Source organism: Pelobates fuscus, chromosome 1, assembly GCF_036172605.1.
Source record: "Pelobates fuscus isolate aPelFus1 chromosome 1, aPelFus1.pri, whole genome shotgun sequence".
In the NCBI taxonomy this organism is placed as follows: domain Eukaryota; kingdom Metazoa; phylum Chordata; class Amphibia; order Anura; family Pelobatidae; genus Pelobates; species Pelobates fuscus.
Genome location: NC_086317.1, coordinates 443,271,374 through 443,289,247, shown reverse-complemented (window position 1 = coordinate 443,289,247; position 17,874 = coordinate 443,271,374).

Below are 17,874 nucleotides of genomic sequence, written 5' to 3'. Positions count from 1 at the left end.
TTAATTTTTGGTACTTATATATTATTTAAGTGTTTTATTTTTTTATTGTTCCTTTCTGTTGGATTACTGAACAGGTTCTGTGGGGTCCCCTTGTTTCGCAAATCATGTTTAGGCTTGATTGGAGGATTGTGCTCGTCCTATTCTAAATATGATAAAAATTAGTATTAATTGAATATTAATCTGTGGATAGGTATTAATGTCTCTTTTGGATATGATATTGGAACACAAGGCTTGTTCATATCAAATCACTCCTTATCTAAGAGGGAATCAAGACATATGGGAAATGAGAGAGTTAGTTTATACTAAAACCAGATTTCCAGGCCACTTCTGTGTGACTTCTCACACCTTACAGAGTAACTCTGCTGGGGTCCCAGCTTCAAAGAGGAATTCCAAAAGAATAAAATTAACCCCTTTTGAAATTGATAATACCACCTCTACCGGGTAGCCAGTTCATATATACACAAGCATAACTTTAATTTTGCCGAACCGATCTGAGTGCTTTTTGGATATGTTGTGCACTCAGATTGGGGATATTCGGGAAAATCTTTTTTGTGGGGTACCTGTCAGGGTACCTGAGGTCTCTACCTCCGAGAGAGGTAGAGACTTAGTCGTTCATCCATCCGGACGTCCTGTTTTCCCTCTTCCTCGCGGTCCATCCGGTCATGCAAAGCCGGCCGCGAGGGAGTGACTCCCTTTTATAGCATGACGCCCGGAAGTCGACGTCAGGACGTCAAACCGGAACGATCTGTCACTCAATTGGTTCAGGACCAATCAGGACTCGTCGGAGGTGTGTCTACTTATCTGAACAGGGCATTTAACAGTGCTTCTTTCGTTAGCTCATTGCCCTGTCGTGGTTCTAGCTTGTTCTAGTCACTCAGTGCTCGTGTTTTCTAGTTATCCCTTTTGGTTTTGACCCGGCTTGTTTGCTCTACTCTTCTTATCTCTGTTACCCTTGATTCGGCTTGTCTCTCGCTTACCTGTCTTCTGTTACCCTCGACCTCGGCTTGCCTTTGACCATTCTCTACTGTACTACTTACGTTAGTCCGGCCATTCTAAGGTCCGGTATACGTATCTGGCTACTGTTTGTACTCTGCGTGTTGGATCCCTGTCCCGATCCTGACATTACGACAGGGCCAATGGATCCTGCAAGTACAAACAGTCAGCTTGGTTCTCCTGATCCTAGGTTTGAAGCCATGGATCACAGAATGGATCAGATGGCGCTAGCGCTACAGGCGTTATTATCTCGTGCCAATAATCCACCAGAGGAGTTACGTACTACCCCTATCTCTCCTGTAAGTTCAGGCCTAGAGGTAGCCACTGTAGGTGCTTCTTCTCGCATTACCCCACCAGTACGTTATGGTGGTGCCCCTGAGAAGTGTCGTGGTTTTTTAAACCAAATTAGTATCCACTTTGAATTGAAACCTCGCTCCTATCCTACGGATAGGGCAAAGGTGGGATTTATTATCACCTTACTCATTGAGAAGGCTCTGAGATGGGCCAACCCACTATGGGAGAACGATAACCCGTTAGTATACAATTATAAAGCATTTGTAACTGCTTTTAGAAGAACTTTTGACCCTCCAGGTAGAAAGGTTAATGCAGCCAGATTACTGTTATGCCTGAGACAGGAGAACCGAACACTTGTGGATTATGCACTAGAGTTCAGGTCTCTGGCGTCAGAAGTCAAGTGGAATGAGCAGGCGTATATGGATGTATTTTTGAATGGGCTATCAGATGTAATCCTTGACGAGGTTGCTACTAGAGAACTTCCTGAAAATTTAGAGGATTTAATTTCGTTCATTTCTCGTATAGATGAACGTTTAAGAGAGAGACAGAACACTCGAGAGAGGAACCGGAGACCTTCCTTTAAGTTAGCTCCCGCATTTCTAAGTCCTGACTCCACGGTCTCAGTGCTTCCTGAACCTATGCCGATAGGCTATACCCGTCTCTCTGAGGAGGAGAGACAGTACAGGAGAAGGGAGGGGTTATGTATGTATTGTGGAGCCAGAGGTCATTTACTCTCGAACTGTTCTAACCGCCCGGGAAACGCTCGCACCTAAGTTTCTCTAGAGGACAGGCCTTGGGTGTTTCTATTTTGTCCTCTACTCCTAATTATAAAGATCACAGGCTTCTGCTACCAGTTTCCTTAACTTGGGAGAGGGAAGTAATAGAGGCTATGGCTTTGATCGATTCCGGAGCTGCTGAGAATTTTATCGACCAAGCCTTTGCCACTAAACACAATATCCCATCCCAGTTAAGGGAGACACCCTTGGCCGTTGAGGCCATAGATGGTAGACCATTACTGGACCCCGTTATCTTTCGTGAGACCATACCCATTAACTTAAATGTTGGGATCCTACACGTGGAAAATTTATCTCTTATGCTCATTTCGTCCCCTTCTGTTCCCATAGTTCTGGGGTATCCATGGTTGAAGAGACATAACCCTATTATCGACTGGGAAATAGGGGAGATACTCTTGTGGGGCCAGAGCTGCCAGGAGAGGTGTTTACGCAAGGTTTCTCCATTGGCTAATATTAACACACCAGGTAGTTCTACTCAGTCCACAGAGAGACAGATACCGTCCCTGTACCAAGACTTAAAGGCAGTATTCGACAAGAAGAATGCCGATTCATTACCTCCACACAGGTCATTTGATTGTAAAATTAAGCTTCTACCTGGTACTATGCCCCCGAGGGGTAATGTATATCCTTTATCTGTTCAGGAGAACTCTGTTCTAGAGGAATATATTCGTGAGAATTTAGAAAAAGGATTCATTAGGAGGTCTTCTTCTCCTGCCGGGGCTGGTTTTTTTTTCGTTAAAAAGAAGGATGGCACGCTGAGGCCTTGTATTGATTACCGAGGTTTGAATAAAATAACTATCAGAAATGCCTATCCTATTCCATTGATTACCGAGTTGTTTGATCGTCTTAAGGGCTCCAAAATCTTCACCAAATTAGATCTCAGAGGGGCATATAATTTGGTGAGAATCCAGCATGGACACGAGTGGATGACGGCGTTCAATACTCGGTATGGCCACTATGAATACACAGTTATGCCATTTGGACTTTGCAATGCTCCTGCAGTATTTCAGGATTTGATTAATGAGGTACTTAGGGAGTTTCAACATGATTGTGTTATTGTCTACCTGGATGACATACTGATACACTCTAGGGAGATTGAGACTCACCATAGACAAGTCAGAAAGGTACTACACAAACTTCTGCAACACGGTCTATACTGTAAATTGGAGAAATGCAGCTTTGACCAGTCTCAGATAGACTTTCTTGGTTACGTGATTTCTGGGGAAGGCTTTAAGATGGATCCTGTCAAACTCCAGTCTATTTTAGATTGGCCGTTGCCTAAAGGACTCAAGGCTATTCAGAGGTTTATTGGGTTTTCCAACTATTATAGGCGCTTCATTAAGGGATACTCTTCTATCATTTCGCCTATTACCAATATGACCAAACAAGGGGCTGATACTAAGACCTGGTCTACGGAGGCTCTTGTTGCTTTCAAGACTCTCAAATAACTTTTTGCTTCTGCTCCCATTCTAGTCCATCCTGATACGACTCTGCCGTTCTTACTCGAGGTCGATGCCTCTGAGACGGGAGTTGGCGCTGTTCTGTCTCAAAGGTTAGGGGTGGACAAACCGTTACACCCTTGTGGGTTCTTCTCTAAGAAATTATCTGGTCCTGAAAGCAGATATGACATCGGTGATAGGGAACTGTTAGCGGTCATTAAGGCTTTAAAGGAGTGGAGACATTTACTAGAAGGGACATTACACCCTGTTACTATTTTAACGGATCATAAGAACTTGTCTTACATTGGGGAGGCTAAGCGCCTGTCCGCCAGGCAAGCTCGTTGGTCCTTGTTCCTCACTCACTTTAATTATGTACTTACTTATAGACCTGGTTCTAAGAACTCTAAAGCTGATGCTTTGTCTCGTCAATATGAACCGTTCACTATAACTGAGCCAGTCCTTTCCTCGATAGTTCCTAAGGGTAACATCATCGCTAACACGAGTCTCAGGATTCACTCTCCGTTACTTGCTGAGATCATGAAATTACAGCATCTTGCACCCAAACAGACTCCTGCGGATCGACACTTCGTTCCCGGCACTCTCCAACTAGAAGTGTTACGCTGTTTCCACAACAGCAAGGTGGCTGGGCATCCTGGCATTCGCAAGACGTATGCTTTGATCTCTAAAGATTTCTGGTGGCCTGATCTACGGAAAGATATTAAAGAATTCATCGGGGCGTGTGAGGTTTGTACCAAGACTAAGCAACCTCATTCGCTCCCATGCGGATTTCTGCACCCTTTAGAGGTTCCTGAAAAGCCATGGTCCTGTTTAGCTATGGACTTCATTGTTGATTTGCCTATCTCTAAAAAGCAGACTGTTATCCTCACTGTGGTGGACAGATTTACTAAGATGGCTCACTTCATTCCCTTACCTAAACTCCCATCTTCGCCCGAATTAGCAGAGATATTCGCTAGGGAGATCTTCCGTTTACATGGGATACCTTCCCAAATTGTATCTGACAGAGGTTCCCAATTTGTTTCCCGTTTTTGGAAATCCTTCTGCTCTCAACTAGGCATCAAATTGAATTTCTCTTCTGCCTACCATCCTCAGTCCAATGGAGCTGCTGAACGCACCAACCAAAAGGTTGAACAATATTTACGTTGTTTCGTTTCTGAACACCAGGACGATTGGGTCGGTCTGATTCCTTGGGCGGAGTTTGCACACAACAATCTCGTTTGTGATTCTACGCATTCTAGCCCCTTCTTCATGAATTATGGCTTTCATCCTCCCATTCTGCCTTCGGAGGCTTCTTCCCAAGTGGTACCGTCGGTTGATGTTCATGTTGCCAATTTAAGGAAGTTGTAGGACCAGACTCGACAAATTCTTCTGCACAATTCTATGCTGGTTAAAAAACACGCTGACAAACGTAGAAGGGCAGCACCGGTGTTTGTTCCAGGCGATAGAGTATGGTTAAGTACTAGAAACATTCGGTTAAAAGTGCCTTCCATGAAGTTCGCTCCTCGGTATATTGGACCTTACAGGGTGTTGACTCAAATTAACCCAGTTGCGTATCGTCTAGCTTTGCCTACTACCTTACGTATTCCTAACTCGTTTCATGTTTCGTTGCTGAAACCACTAGTATGTAACAGATTCTCCTCCACGATCGCCCCTCCTCGCTCTGTTCAGGTGGAGGGTCAGGAGGAGTATGAGGTCAATTCCATCGTCGATTCTCGAATCTCCCGGGGGAACGTACAATATCTGGTCGATTGGAGAGGATATGGTCCTGAGGAGAGAAGTTGGGTACCTCAGGAGGATGTTCATGCTCCCCGTCTCCGCAGGGCATTTCACTCTCGCTTCCCTTCTCGTCCTGGTTCCTTCCGCCCGGTGGGCGTATCTGAGAGGGGGGGTACTGTCAGGGTACCTGAGGTCTCTACCTCCGAGAGAGGTAGAGACTTAGTCGTTCATCCATCCGGACCGCCTGTTTTCCCTCTTCCTCGCGGTCCATCCGGTCATGCAAAGCCGGCCGCGAGGGAGTGACTCCCTTTTATAGCATGACGCCCGGAAGTCGACGTCAGGACGTCAAACCGGAACGACCTGTCACTCAATTGGTTCAGGACCAATCAGGACTCGTCGGAGGTGTGTCTACTTATCTGAACAGGGCATTTAACAGTGCTTCTTTCGTTAGCTCATTGCCCTGTCGTGGTTCTAGCTTGTTCTAGTCACTCAGTGCTCGTGTTTTCTAGTTATCCATTTTGGTTTTGACCCGGCTTGTTTGCTCTACTCTTCTTATCTCTGTTACCCTTGATTCGGCTTGTCTCTCGCTTACCTGTCTTCTGTTACCCTCGACCTCGGCTTGCCTTTGACCATTCTCTACTGTACTACTTACGTTAGTCCGGCCATTCTAAGGTCCGGTATACGTATCTGGCTACTGTTTGTACTCTGCGTGTTGGATCCCTGTCCCGATCCTGACAGTACCGATGCTGTTGTCATGTATTTTTGTGATATTTAAACATTGTATGTAAGTTTTCCTATTTGAGAAATAATTGGATTAGCTTAATTGGAGCTCAATTATCTCTCGAACACAATGTCTTGTGGGAAAGGAAACCCCTGTGAGTTTGTATTGGAGACCCCATGCTAGGGGCACTGCATAAAAAGCTGAGTGTGGCCTAGTAAAGTTCAGATTGCTGCTTTTACCCAATACGACTGGTTGTGTCCATTATATTGGGGAAACTCTACACACAGGGAATACATTTACTATATTCAGCACATCTTGAATTAAGACTAGTTCACTGACAGACAACATGCCCTCACTGATACACATACACTAACTGACAGTCATTTTCTCATGTCTCACACACTGTTTAACCAACACACACGTTCACTAACAGACACACACTGACACAAACACACTCTCAGATACACATGCACTCACTGACACACACTCTGACAGATACACACTAGCAGATACACACTGACAGTCACACAAAGACACACTAAATGACAAACACACAGACGTCACGACAGACACAGATGCTGACAGATTTGACTAGTTTTATTAAAAACACCTAATCTAGGCAAAAAATAATGGGGGTTTAGTTACACTATATGATCATACATTGCATAAGCCTGCCACAAACGTCAATGTACATCCAATTATTTTTTGCCTAGATTAGGTGTTTTTAATAAAACTAGTCAAATCTGTCAGCATCAAAGTAGCTGTTTAGTTGATAAGTGAGTGCGCTGGATTTCTATTTTTACATACACATTGACTGACACACTCATTCATTGACAGATACACACATGCTCACTGACACACTAACACACAAACACTGACAGACACTAATTGACAGATACACACTGATAGTCACACACACACTCAATGACACTCTCACTGATTTGACAGACACTCACAAACATACACACACACACGCACACTCACAGACACACTCCCAGACACACACACATACACTCACTCACAGACACACATACACATTCTCTCACACACATTCACAAATTATCAATATTATTATTAATTAAATTTTTCCACCCTGCCTGCCTACCTAGGAGAGCTGGCATGGAGCTGTAGTTGGGGTCCAGTGGGGCTGCTGTGAGGCGGGCGGCTGTGTTTACATCAGAGGCAGTGAGAGAGCTGTGATCTTCCTACTCTGCTCCCTTGCGCCTCGCGGAGCCAGAATGACATCATATTCTGGTTCCTGCGGAATCAACAAACGGCATGCAAGGGAGCAGAGCAGGAAGCTGATAGTTCTCTCACTGCCTCTGATGTTAAAACAGCCGCCCGCCACGAGGTGGCCAGCCGGCTAGCTCTTGGACCCCCCCCCATAACAGGAGACAGCATCACAGAAAACACCAGGGACGTCCAAGTGGGCATTTTAGGATAGTGCCATACAGCACTGGCTAGTAAACACATTCTTGGGATGATGATGACAAAGAGTGCGACTGTACCCATCAACTAGTGGCAGTAGTTTAAGACTGAGCTAGTGGACACATTGTTGGGATGATGATGACATGGAGTGCGACTGTACCTGTGGACTAGCGGCACTACGTTCAACATCCCTCCTGCTCTGGCTGTGCAGAATCAGATACATTAACAGTGGGCTTGTTGCCTGCCCTTGTACTTTCTTTTGCTTCTTCTTTCCTCAGTAATACAGACTTGTGATGTATTTGTATATGTTGATTCATATCAGAACTAGTTAAATGTCCCATCATTCCCCCCCAACTCACTTTCTGGCTGCAATTACCCTTCTTGGAGGGACTTCAAGAAATCTCAAGCTTTGCTTTGGCACAATATACACAGAGCTGTGATGTAGACATACCCACACAATAAAATGTATATGTATAATGTTCCAAGCTATCCCTTACTCTAACTCTCCAGCCCTCTAGAATTTCTAGCTGTCCTTTTTCAATACAGACACTCCTCACTTACCGACCGAGTTCCGTTCCTACGATCCGGTCTAAAAACTAAGTAGTCGGTAAGTGAAGATGCGCTAGTGAGCATGCGCAAGAGAGAAGGTCTACGTTCGGGGGAATTCCCCCAAACATAGACCAGTTCACTAGTGCAGGGAATTCCGCGAATCTATGTTTGGGAAAACTTCCCCGAACATAGATTAGCTCAATAGCACAGGAAATCACTGATATCTATATTCAGGGAAAATTCCTTGAACATAGACCAGCTCTCTAAAGAGGGGAATCCCTTGAATCCCAACGCTAGTTGGCTGGTTGTAAGTGCGAGCCGTTGTAAAAAAGGTAGGTCGTAATGTGAGGACCACCTGTAATTTCCAGTAGTCTTCCTGCTATGAAAACTTTAACTTTCTAGTAAATATTGCTGCTGCTGTTATGAAACATGTCAGCTACTCCTGACTCACTATTACATCTGCTGATTGATCATATTTACAGCAAAATGAGTATTAGAAATCAAGTATTGATACCGGAGAAACTGACGGAAGCCAAGCACAGAGAGATGGACACAGGTTTCTTCAGGAAGGAAGAGATTCTTTATTGGATCACCGATCGGGACTCAGAGGGACTAGCGTCACCAAAATACAGCAAAGTCTGAGTACTGAATACATAGAGTACATTCCTTATATAGCACTGTAGCTCCTCCCACAATTAACTACACCCACACATACCCTTAACCTATTTAATAAATAGAGTCTAAACTCATCCATCCGGTCTAACCACGTGGCTCATCTGATACAAAGGAGAGGGACGCGTAATTCCAGTTCTTACATTCCTGCACCTGGTCAGTACAGTGATAACAGTATCTTAGCTACGTGTAATTAACTAACTGATACTACAAACACATATACATACATATGCCTTGTGGCAATCTTAGCCTGCTAAACTTGTATTTTACTGGAATTACATCACATTCCCCCCTTTGATGCCTCTGATATTTCACAATTACTTGAGGCATCACTTAACCTTGGTTTGCATATACCTCAGGTTACCATGAACCAGACCAGACTTATCTTATGATGTGAATCTTTTAACACTCATCTTCCTGCATTGGTTCTCCTTGATCTAGAGCCTTATACTTATATATCGCCATTATCTGTGCAGCAGCCTTCCTCTCTGCTATACTTCCTATCAGGCTTTGCACAGACCTAACTACTAAGGGTATAAGACACGGTAGGAGTAGACACAACAGTAAAATCAGTAGGACTCCACCTACCACTGCCTTAAGCCCTCCAAACCACTCATACCAGCTACCAAACCAACTACTTGGATTGTACCCTTTCCATACCTGAGTAGGCACATGCACTAGTTTAACCATATGGCTAGTAAGCTCAGCTATTGCTTGCCCTTCGTCATCTATTTGAAGACAGCAATTGCTCAGGTTAAACTTCCCACATACACCTCCCTCTACTGCCAAAAGGTAATCCAAGGCTAATCTATTTTGGTACACTGCTGTCCTCATCCTGGTATTATGCTTCGCTAGAAGATTGAGTGCTTGTGAGGTCTCATTAGTAATAATCTCAACCACCGCCTGTAATCTTATAATACGGTTGAGCATATAAATTGGGGTTCTATAACCAAAGGTACCATCTTCTGCCCACGTGGCTGGCCCATAATAATCTATGATACGCTGGGGAGGCCATTCATTATCTTCCCAGGTGCCTATCTCTAAGGGTCCCCTTTTCTTCCTATGATTCACATCATACACTTTAACACCTAAAGTCTCACCTGTTTCAATCGGTAACAAGAAGAAGGATGGTTTGAGCATACCCAACACACATGCCCCTTCCCAGTCCTGTGGCAACTCCGAATAGGCTTTCTTACCACAGATCCAGTACAAATTTGCTGGGGCTCTCCAGGTAGATGTGATGGATAAATCAAACCACACATCCTTTAAACTGGCATATCTAGCAAACGGGTTAGATGGTTCTGAGACATTTGAAGCCGACCACCAAGTTGTATTTTTAGTATCATCATCATAAGCTTTTTGCCCTAGACAAGTTAATTCTCCTACAGAAGTATTATACATTATTCCTTTCCTTGCTATGCAAACATAACCTATGATGGAGGTCTTTAATCTCCACTCAGATTTACCTCTAACACTCAAATGATAATCGGCTTGTGTAGATATTAGTTGGTCAACTGCCTCAGAACCGGACATTACCTCCTTTGCTTCCCAAGGCCATTGGTCTCCCATGTTAGTACCTCCACACACATAGCAGTTGGTAACATTAAGACTACCGGCAATACTTTCAGCTAGGTCAATGAACAGGTTTTTAGCGTTATGGGGGATCTTATTATCTATACTCATCTCTTCATAAAAGGAATGGTATACTTGATGAGTCTGGGAGGATACCGTATCAGTCTCTATTCCTATAAACAATAATGTCCCAGGATCTAAACCCGTCCCGTATATCTGAAACCCAAATAAATTTCCATACTTATCTAGGAACTTGTCGGGGTTATTAATAAGTATATGGACTGGGTTGCATTCCATAGACTTACAATAAGGGCTAGTCGGCAACTTAGTCACTATCATGTCTTTATCTACTGTCTGTCCCCAAGTCGCCCACCCCACACAAGACCAATATGGACAAAAGTTATAGTCTTTATTTGGGCATCTAGGACTCACATATTTATTTTTACTACTGGGACAAATATATTTATCATTAGACCCATACGTCCTCTCCCATCTAAGATCCCCACATACATTCCACGGTTTTCTACCACTTGATATCGCCTTACATGCATCAAATAGCAGAACACCCGAAGAATGTACGGATTCTAACACCGTCTTATTAATTAGGGTCCCCTGAGGATCTCCATTCCTGAGAGTCAACCAAATTGTACGAGGTTGATACTCTGGACTGAAGCACTTAGGTTCTCCTACTCCTAAATGGCACACACTATAGTCTATATTTAGGTATCTACATCTTGATACCTCTCCTTTACATTCGTATTGTGAATGCCAAATTAGGGTTTGGGAAATATGGTTACCTGTTCTCGTAGTCTTAATGCATACCTCACAGCTAGGAGTGTCGGTACCTCTACCTTCCTGAATATAAAAACACATATAAATAAACACAATCAAAAGCACATCTTTCGCCGTCATCCTCAGTCTTCGTCCGTGCGATGGAACCTCAGCTTCCAGGATGTGAGGGCTGCAGGGAATGGAGTTCTGCTCGTCTTCACAGGTGTCCCTTCGAGACTTTCCTGGCTTATACACTATGTGTTGGTAAGCGGACAGGCTTTATTATGGCCTTCTCACTCACACCTGTAACAATAAAATTTGTAATCCACAATAATTCCTCGTTACTCCGACTGAGTAGTGCGTTTCAACCGGATCTTGCAGGGATTCTCTGGATCTGCTGTAATTTGCCAAGAATCGACTGCTGCTGGTTTAACCCTGGAGTGATGTATCCACGGAGTTACTTCGGCTACTTTTATCGCTGTAGGGGTAGACAAAAGAACAACATAAGGACCTCTCCACTTGGGCCCTAACGGTACATTATTCCACTCTTTAATCCACACTTGGTCTCCTGGATGATAACTATGAACAGGGGGATAAATATTCACAGGTAATCTATCTTGTACCCATTTCTGTACCTCCTCCATAGTCTTACCCAACTCTACAACCTGCTGCCGGGTAATTCCTTCTCCCAACTGACTCAAGTCCCCCCTTAAGTTACCAAGTACGGGAGGTGGTCGCCCATACATGATTTCAAAAGGAGAGAGGCCCATCCTTCTGGTAGGGGTACTGCGGATTCGCAATAAAGCTATGGGTAAGAGAACGTTCCACTTAAGTTGGGTTTCCTGACACATTTTAGCCAACTGGTTCTTTATAGTTCTATTCATTCTCTCTACCTTACCAGAACTCTGGGGTCTATATGCAGTATGAAGCCTCCACTTTATACCAAGCATATGAGTCAGTTGTTGTAGGCACTGATGAACAAAAGCTGGACCATTGTCCGATCCTATAGAACAGGGTAGTCCATATCGGGGTATTATTTCTCGTAGCAGGAATCTTACAACTTCTCCTGCTTTCTCTGTACGAGTAGGACATGCTTCTACCCAGCCTGAATAGGTGCACACAATTACCAACAGGTAACGATGTCCACCCGATTTAGGCATTACTGTAAAGTCTATTTGTAGATCGGACATGGGGAGTCCCCCCATAAACTGGACTCCTGGTGGCTTTACTGGTCCTTGTCTTGCATTATTCTTAGCACACGTTACACATCTGCGTACAATGGCCTGAGTCAAGTTGGACAATCTTGGTATGTAGAAATGTTTCCTGAGAGATTCTTCAGTACTGTCTCTCCCAGAATGTGTCCCGTTGTGATAATTTTGGACAATTTCTACCGCTAGTGATGCTGGTATGACTATTCTTCCATCTTCTAGCTGATACCACTTGTTCTCCAAATACTTTCCCGGTTCAGTCTTTAACCACTCCTCTTCTTGAGCTGTATAAACTGGAGTCCATTGGGACAGTGGAGTTGGTATAAGAGCAGCTATATGCCCCACATACTCCTGTCTTCCTGATTCAGCAGCACGCTTAGCTGCACTATCTGCCATCCGATTTCCCTTGGTTACATCACCATCTCCTCTCAGATGCGCTCGACAATGTATGATACCGACTTCTTTCGGCTCCCACACTGCTTCCAATAGTTGTAGGATTTCAGCTGCGTACTTGATTTCTTTGCCTTCTGAATTCAGTAGTCCTCTTTCTTTATACAAAGCTCCGTGGGCATGAGTGGTTAAAAACGCATACTTAGAGTCCGTATAGATATTTACTCTTAAACCTTCAGCCAATTGTAACGCTCGTGTTAGTGCTATTAATTCTGCCTTTTGTGCTGATGTTCCTTTCGCCAGTGGCCGAGCTTCTATCACCTTGTCTATTGTTGTCACTGCATATCCTGCATAGCGGATCCCTTCTTTCACATAACTACTGCCGTCGGTGTAATATTGAACATCGGGGTTCTGGATGGGAAAATCACGAAGATCTGGTCTACTTGAAAATACTTCATCCATTACTTCCAAACAATCATGTTGACTTTCAGTAGGTTGCGGCAAAAGGGTAGCTGGATTTAAGGTGTTTACAGTCTCTAAATGCACTCTTGGGTTTTCACACAACATTGCTTGATACTTGGTCATACGGCTGTTACTAAACCAATGATTTCCTTTGTAATCCAACAACGTCTGTACTGCATGTGGGACTCGTACATAAAGTTCTTGACCCAGAGTGAGTTTATCGGCTTCAGCTACTAGCAGGGCGGCTGCAGCTACGGCTCTTAGACAAGGTGGAAGTCCGCTGGCCACTGCATCCAGTTGCTTAGACATGTAGGCAACAGGTCTTTGCCATGATCCCAAGTACTGTGTCAATACTCCCACAGCCATTCTTCTTTGCTCGTGTACATATAAGTAGAATGGTCGTGTGTGATCAGGTAGACCTAATGCTGGGGCACTCATCAAAGCCTTCTTCACATCTTCAAATGCCGTTTGCTGTTCTTGGGTCCATAAGAAGGGGTCGTGCTCTGTACCTTTGATGGCTGCGTACAGAGGTTTTGCCAGTATCGCATAGCTGGGAATCCATATCCTACAGAAGCCTGCTGCCCCCAAGAATTCTCGCACTTGTCTTCTATTCTTGGGTATTGGTATTTGGCAGACAGCTTCTTTTCTCTCTGGCCCCATAATCCTTTGACCTTCAGAGATATGGAATCCCAGATACTTGACAGTTGGCAAACACAACTGAGCCTTCTTCCTGGACACCTTGTATCCTGCCTTCCAGAGAATATGTAGTAGATCGTGCGTTGCTTGCTGACAAAGGCGGAGTTAACCATTCGGGAATTGTCTGCGTCTTCCGGATTAAAGGGGGTATACAAGCGGTATGCCTCCAATAATCGGTCATAAAAGACACTGGGCGCTTCATCGCTTTTCTGGATCACCTCAACTGTCTTCGACATGTTAATGGCTTTCTTTCCTCCGGCTTTCATGCCAGCAATTATAGCGTCTCTATAGGCTCTGAGTTGAACCATATCAGCACCATTTACGTTCCAATCGGGATCGGTGTTGGGATAGTGTGTCGCGGCCCATGCTGCTGGATTGGCTTGGTTCAAAGCACGGGCTCTATCCTCTAATGCTTTAATGGCTGCTTGATTTATTCTTGTCCTTTCCTCATTGTTAAATAAAGTCATTAGTAACTGCTGGCAATCAGCCCATGTCGGATTATGCGTCTGTACTATTGAGGTGAACAGATCAGTCATAGCTTGTGGTTTCTCAGTATACGAGGAATTATGGGTCTTCCAGTTTAAAAGATCGGTTGTGGTAAATGGGACATATACGAAGACTGGGTCAGCGTGTGCCATTTGACCTGCGGCATCGATATAAGCTGACCCGGGATTCAGACGAAGAGGCATCTGATAGTGCTTTAATTGTTGGGCACCAGTCAACTGTCGGGTTTGGATGGGGCTACGTAGAGAGGCGTCAGTCATGGGTTCCGGTCGGGGAGAGATAGGGTATGGGGATGTGGGAGGTCGGTTTTGGGAAAAGGTCGTAAATAAAACACTTCGAGCCGAGCTAGATGAAGCTTGACCGGAAGTCTGAAGTGGCGCCAAATCAGGATATTCGTTTCTAATGGGGGTGGATTCTGGTTCCGGAAGGGGAGATTTAGTACGAGGGGGGGTGGATCCTGTACTGGAGGAGGAAGCGGAAGTGGATGAGGGTAATGAGGGGAGGGGTGCAGGACTTCCTGCGTTTGCGTCACTTCTTCTTAACGGAAAGTAAGGGGGCGGCAAAGGGATCTCGGACTCAGGGGGCGTGTCCAAAATGGGCCTAACACCAGTCCTAGTGGACGAGCAAGTCCTAGTTACCATGAGGCGACACTGCTCCTCGTGGCATGTCTGGAGCCATTTTGGCGAGTCATTTACGGCCTGTCTCCAACAGTCAATATAAGGAAACTGGCCGTAAAGTTCAGGCCTACCCGATACAGCCACGTGTAAGCGCTGTACCAGAGTTGGATCCAAACTGCCACGTGGCGGCCATGCCGCAACCAAAGTAGGCCACTCCCTAGTACACAAAGTGACCAAACGTACAGGAGACATCTTTACCCCAAAATCACAAACTTTGAATCCCTTTTTAAAATTCTTAACCATACATCCTAAGGGATCCGGAATCGTTGACTGCGACGCACCCATACTTAACAATGGAACGTCGTCGACAACGAATACTATACACGCGTACTATTCAACAGTCACACCCGTTTCCTCTGGCAACAGCACCACGTGGTACGGTTACCAAGTGAAACGTACACAATAACAATAAACACTCAGGGAATTCCCGTACACACACAGCTGTTACACCAGTCACTATATAATCAATATTATGCCCTTTGGCGTAACTATACAGTCACCCACGCTATAATTCTCTATATACGAATTACCCGTCTATAACACACCCCAGTAACATCGTCTTTTACAAATAGCGGTTACAGTACGGTTAGCATAGGTCAAAGCACAAGTTAAGGTCACAATACAATTATTAGTGGTTATGGTGTTAAACATGCAATGGACGACAATGATTAGTACTTATTATATAATGTCAGTAAATATACAGGGTTATGGTACCGTGCACTATAATACAGCAACACACTATTAACACTCTCGCTAGACGGCTGAGCTCGCGCTATCTAACAAGATATACACTTTACTAAAACAATCGTTAACACATTTACAATTCCCAACTAAACTATTGGCCAGTACCTTGAATGGACTACCTAAAACTATATACACCCGTTTTGGTTAGCCACACTGCCCAATCACCACATATATAGCGAGCTAGAGAACCGAATTTACACAGGCGCCTCTTAGTCGCACTATCAAAAGTCTAGTGGGTTCCAAATTTACACGCCTTCCCACTTAGCCCAGATAGGATGAGAACTAGCGAACCGAATTTACACAGGCGCCGCTTAGTCTCCCGGTCCCTCCGACCTAGCGAACGTAATATACACCCTAGAACGCTAGTCTAGACAAGACACCGGTGTCCGGCTAGGGCTATTTACACCAGGACCCCGCCTGACTAACCAAATCAAACGGTCTGACTAAAGAGCGTTCGATCGAGCGGTGCGCCTTCGCTCCTTCCCTCCGACAGAGGGGGCAGATACACAGATTCAAAACCCCTTTGGGCCTACCGCACAATCGGTATACCCCTAGTGGGTCCTGCCGTCTAAAACAGCAGTTGTCTTACCTCCTCGTTCCTGAACCTGAGTTCACACTCATCGACGGGGACACCTCAGCACTTCTCACGTAGAGGCCGATGATCTCCTGGACAACAGACCAGTGGCGCCGAGACGAAGGGAGGTCCACGCAGAAGTTCAGGGGTGCAGCCGTATAGAACGTGGGCAAAGATAGACCGTCTCACGCCTCTGCCTCTCAGCTACCGTTGAACGATGAGCTTCCCGGCCAATGCACCAAATGATACCGGAGAAACTGACGGAAGCCAAGCACAGAGAGATGGACACAGGTTTCTTCAGGAAGGAAGAGATTCTTTATTGGATCACCGATCGGGACTCAGAGGGACTAGCGTCACCAAAATACAGCAAAGTCTGAGTACTGAATACATAGAGTACATTCCTTATATAGCACTGTAGCTCCTCCCACAATTAACTACACCCACACATACCCTTAACCTATTTAATAAATAGAGTCTAAACTCATCCATCCGGTCTAACCACGTGGCTCATCTGATACAAAGGAGAGGGACGCGTAATTCCAGTTCTTACATTCCTGCACCTGGTCAGTACAGTGATAACAGTATCTTAGCTACGTGTAATTAACTAACTGATACTACAAACACATATACATACATATGCCTTGTGGCAATCTTAGCCTGCTAAACTTGTATTTTACTGGAATTACATCACAGTATGAGTATAAAATGTAGTATTTTGCCTACTATTGACAAAAGGCGGCGATACCTTTTGACAAGCTGAAAAAGTCTCTGACCATGGGGAATTCCGCTGATGTTGGCTCCTGGCAGTTGAAGCGCCAGGAGCTGAAGAGGACAATCAGGAAGAAGATGGCGGCTGCGAGGGACAGGTTTAGGTAAGTATAGGTAAGACCCTAGACAGAATCAGGTTAAGTGAGTGCAGTAGCATTGGGGAGCACTTTTTTTTTTATTTATACTCTGCACAACAGTTTATTTATTTATTTACCATAATTTTTATTTTAGTTTTAAAATGATTTTTTATCATATTAAAGTATCAAAAATATATCAAATATATATAAAGAAATATATAACAATATTACACAAAATATTTTTCATAATTTTCAAAGTTTATTAAAAAAATTATGAAATAATTTGGAAAGCTTATCCAACAATATTAAATCAAGGCCTTAGTCCTGAGGGTTTTATTTTGATCGTATATCTTGGAAATACATGTTAACAATCATTAAGACCTTTTCATAAAGAATCTGTCTTTTTGAGAAAAAAAAACACAAGTCACAATGCTACTTTCTACCAATTTAACATTTTTTTTTGTAGGTTAATGTAAAAAAAAAAACACGTGCTTTTATGGCCGATAATGAGAAATGGAGATATTTTGCCTGGGTTTCTGGAATCCTACAGTTAATCTAAGTAATACAATGCCACCAAGTGGTCACTGTGAGCTGCAACATGAATATTAAAAAGTATAGAAGCAAAACATCAGACCCAATATTACAATTTACAGTAGAATGTCATGATAGACCACATACAGACTCAATGATTCAGGTCAGGGTACCCGATGACAAATTTTAGGTAAACACTTAAAGGGACTCTCCAAGCACTATAAAATAATTGCATAGGTTCTGGTGCAAGGAGATCCACTGTCTACTTGCTCACTC